We start from the raw sequence: 4,926 nt of genomic DNA, 5'->3' as shown, positions 1-4,926 counted from the left end.
GTGTTATGACACTCACTTTTGAACCAGTAGCTCCAGGGTTCGAGTCCCTCTTTGAGCGGCACAAAGCTGAGTCACTGGAAAAGACCCCTTGCTCATATTTTCTTACCGCACGTGTAAGATTTTAAAAGCGTTGTCTCTATTGAAAGAAAACAATTTGTAATGTCGCCTTACAGGGGCTTGCCTCGTCCTTCGTGTTGACTGCTGCTGTTGGTTAGGGAACCCTTATGGAGAGCTTTGAACAATGTGTATATTGCTTTATATAGATGCTCGAGTTTTATGTAATGCTCATGGTTATTGAAGCTATTATTTTCATCTATATATTCTTTTCCCGATTGATCTATTTAAAAAATTAATAACCAGTTTTATTATCAATCATTCAGTTATAAAGATAAAAGCTCCAATCATAACAGTGCCCGCATAAAATTTGAATTTCAAACTTTTAATGTGCCAAGCTGAACATACCTGGTTTTGATTTGTGGACATGATTGCGTAATTAAAACTGAGAGGAATCAATGTACCAGCAGCAAATTTATAATATTATGGATGTGAATGGAATGCGATGCAGCAAGCGTGTGAGGAAAAGAAACTGAGCTTTTATATAGAGCAAAATTCACAGATTGAACTCAAAGCGCCTTATACGTGAGGTCACAAGCCAACAGCATTACTTAACACGTAGACGGTTAAAAAAAATTGTCTATGGAGACAATGGTGTAAACGCATATACTCTTTTTTATTCATACAAGCGCGGTGCGAGAATAATATGAGTAAAAAGCATTTTCCAAGGACTCAATTTTGCGCTGCCAAGAGCGAGACCCGAACCAGGAACCTACCGCTTTGAAGGCCAGTGTCATGTCATTCTACAAGACCACAAGGCAACACGACGTTTGTGGAATCTGTATGATTTCTTGTGTTTTGTTCTTAAAGAGAAGAGAGTAACAAAGTTGAAAGCAAAAGAAAAAGAAATGATACATCTATCAAATATGATCTGGTGCTTGTTATCCTTCTGCTGGGCAAATATCAATTATACACATAGGTAGCAATACATTCGAGTTTAAGAATATTATGCAGCATTTGAAAACATGGACTTTACATGAAAACTGACTAAACATTATCATTATGACTAAAAATCTTTGGTGTTCTTTTAATATCACGGTCTAGATACCTTTTCTCACACATTTATATTGAAAGAAAAGTTGGTCAGCTTCTTGAGTGTCAGAGAGAAAAAAAAAGAAAATAATTGTCAAAAATGTGAGATTATTTTCCCCATAGAATCATGTAATGGAAACGCATATATTAAGTGTTCGTATTCAAAATATTTCTTCCCTAAAGCATTTATTTTAACCAACATGATTTTTATCTCCTCTTCTAATGACAGTTACTCGTTATCAAGCTTACATGCGTACTATCAGAGAGTTTCACAATCATTGGATCAACATTATCAATTGTTTATAAGCAAGAATGCACAGACTTCAAGCGATGCTGAATTCAATGTAAACTTCAAAAGCGTTTACCGATATCCAGCTCTGTGATTTAGTTTTCTTGATTATGAATAATTCTACCGTCATTCCATTAATAATGATCAAACACGAATGATAAAAAAAAGATATACCTACTCCATTTAAAGATAATTTAAATTTTTAAACCTTATGATCAAAAACATTAAATCTCTGCATCCCTTTTATACCTGCAAAATACATATCTAGCTGAAACGTATTAAATGTTTTCTAAAACATGACCAGTTGAATTTTAAAGTATTTTTAGTATTTGGTTGCTGTAAGCCCAATTAAGACCGCCATGAACAGTTTCATTGGAGGATAAACGTAAATAAATTGCCTTTTCTCTCCTTTTCTTAGGATCCTTAATTCATTTGCAAATGCAAATTGCTTTTATCATTGGTTATATTAGCATTATGCCATCATAATATCTGCTGAATGTTGTATTTTTTTTTCTCTTTGGTGTTATTATGTTGTTCACAATTACTTGTACATATTTCCAAGTCTTCTGTTATGGTCTCATTTTGATGTAATGACAATACTCTCAAACCAGGGTAAAATCACGGCCATGTTAATTGAGCCATTTATTGCGTTCGGTTATCAAACTTGTCAATATGTGCAAGAAGATAACATACCAAATACGGGTACACTATCAAATTACATTATCGAATATCTAAACGTGGACGTATATATCCTACGTGAGATTATTTACAAGTCTGATACGCAACAAAATCGTAAATTTTCTGGTTTAACTGAATACATCCGGCGTGTAGCCTACTTATTTGCAGGTCTCATAACCCAACTTGTTATTGGCTCATTGTTGTAATGGAAATACTCTAAATCAACGTTAAATACTGCCCATGACAACAATATTATTATAATGCATATCAAAGCCATAATTCGGGCGCTTAAATGGCCTAAATAGTTGTTGAAAGCACCGTTAAACACCTAAAAACCAAAAAAAAAAAAATAATCTAAGGCCATAATTGCATTTGGTTGTCAGACCTGCAAATATATGTGCACGTTGCTTGTAGATGAGGGAGAAGTTTCAAACCAACACAAACTATCAATTTGCATTCAGTTATCAGATTTATAAATAATATGTATACGGAGATTCATCTGTTGTACACTTTGTCATATCTAGTAAATCGCTCGGTATTTCCTTGAATAGAATGACGATAAAAATAAAATGGACACACTCTAATTCTGTCACCACCATCGATCCCTGATCCCCTGAAGAAATTTTGAAAGTTTAAAAAAAAAAACTATTCCTAAGACCTGTGCTGCAATGAAAAATTTCCCGTCCTATGCTTTAACCACAGGAGAAAAAAAATATGGATAGATTTATCCCGTAAATTTATTTGTAATTTTAATTGGTGATAATTGGTAGGTTATCAATAAATGAAACTACCGGGCAAAATGTAATCCAACACCGAAAAACGGTCTTTCATTGGGTTAAATTAGACGCTAAAAATGGGGAACAAAAGTGTGACGTCAAAGTACTGATTCCTATCTAATTGGAAGTGTGAAAACAGTCCTCCGACCGACTGGATACATAAATTGTGCAACTGACCTCCGATTTCAGAGTGATGGTATCTTATTGTCTAGGCTAAATAAATGATGGTCATCAATAATAAGACTCTACCTATAATCCTGCTACTAAAATAGTTATGCAACCTTATGATATGATTCAATATGAAACCCATTCATTGTTTATGAATTGTCGCGAGCACGTATAACACACTTCAAATGAGTTTTGAACCGGAAGAGAGGAAAGTGTGACGTCATGACTTCTGCTTCCCATTGAATGAATAGTCACAAATAAAGACTTGGATTACATTTACACGTTTTATTTAGAAAAATGGGTATAGCTTTTTATTTGTCTCAAAAGCTAAATTCTTAATATTTCTAGTCGATTGACTTTAAATCCCTTTTTAGCATCTGGTTCAACCTGAAATGATTCGGTTTTTATACGACAGGTCACAAATAAAGTCTTAGAGGGAAAATTGGCAGTGACGAAATTGGAGCTTACGTTAAAAGATTCATCTCATATGGCATCATCTGTCCATGAGAAGAGAAAAGTGTTAAGATAAAAAAGGCCAGCAGTTTAAAACATCTGTTATGGATATCTACGTGATTTTCCTTGTCCTCAGCTATTTGATCAATACGCGGGTTCAAATCTCGTCATCGCTACTGTTTTGGTTAAAAAAGCTCATATTTAGAGTATCATCCACTAAATATGTTCAAAACGCTTTACTGAGGTTCCCAAGCCAACAGAAATACATAACAGGTATGACAAGACATAAAATGCCTAGAGGGCGCTATTATTTTAACTTTTTTTCCGAAAGAGACAACACTGTTGCAGTCAGGTACTCATTTTACACATGGATCAGGTGAGAACGTGCCTTTGGCAAGCACTCACTGTTACGTCGAAAGCTGCAGGACACGAACTAGGAATCGATGGGTCACGACCATAGTGGCATACTACTGGATCACATGTGGCGCAAATTCATTAAGGCCAAGACCTATACTTTGTTCCATACGAATTTGATTATTGTGTGGCTATATATAAATTATGGTCAAGTGGTATGATAATCTCCTTCGGATATGAAGGTCCTGGGTTCGAGTCTCGATCTGACCGGCGCATAGCAGTTGAAAGGCTTTTTACTCATTTCATCTCACCGTATTCTTGTGTAACATTAATACCGGGCCGCTAACAGCGTTGTCTCTGTCCGTAAATATTTTTTTGTAATATCGCTTAATAGGCGTCATGTCTCGTCCTACATGTTAAGTGTTGCTATTAGCTAGGGACGCCTTGTAAAGCGATTTGAGCACGTTTCGTGGATTTTGCGAGATGTAAAAGCTTAATTTTTAATGATTATTTTATTTTTAAAATGTTGATTTTCACTCAGAAATAAACAGATGGCACACATAAAAAGATGCCATTACAATTTAACAAGAGTAAGTAACCAGTTAACTGCCGTAGACACGTATTTAAAATTTGGCCAGAAAAATTGTTCTTCATATTATAACGATCGATTTAAATTACCTTTATCTTGGCAAAAACTCTCAATCTGGGACCTCGCGATGTCTTTCTCAAGTCCCAGGTTTGAGAGTTTCTGCCAAGATGAGGGTCATTTAAATCGATCGTTATTTGAAGGTCGAGTTTTCTGGCCAAATTTTTAAATTCTTGTCTTTGCAGAGAACCGGCGTTAACTGGTTAATTAAGTCATGAAAATTTATTGTTGTCAGATTAGTGGCCAGAATGATGCGAAGATGATATCAAGTAATGGTGATAATGGGAATGGCAGTGGCTACATCAATAAACAGGATTGCCTTCGTGATCATTATGAGTAATTTAATGATATATTATTGAAAGTTTTAACTTTAATTTAAAGGTTTATCTCGTTTGATTTGGTAATATTGTGACCGG

General features: G+C 35.0%; 1 protein-coding gene across 1 annotated transcript in view; it reads right to left on the bottom strand.

Annotated features, from left to right (window-relative positions):
- Nucleotides 1-4,374: 4,374 nt before the first annotated feature.
- LOC144970007 (uncharacterized) overlaps nucleotides 4,375-4,926 on the bottom strand; it is a 52,886-nt gene continuing 52,334 nt past the window's right edge. Inside the window, exon 2 of the mRNA XM_078909156.1 lies at nucleotides 4,375-4,926. This exon is cut by the window's right edge and continues 1,138 nt beyond it. The gene's annotated coding sequence lies outside the window, so the exon portion shown is untranslated.

The sequence above is a fragment of the Berghia stephanieae genome, chromosome 1 (assembly GCF_034508935.2).
Source record: "Berghia stephanieae isolate SIO BIC M18660-M18661 chromosome 1, UCSD_Bste_1.3, whole genome shotgun sequence".
Lineage (NCBI taxonomy): Eukaryota > Metazoa > Mollusca > Gastropoda > Nudibranchia > Aeolidiidae > Berghia > Berghia stephanieae.
Note: the sequence above shows the minus strand (reverse complement) of the source record. Positions and strands in the feature narration are given on the sequence as shown.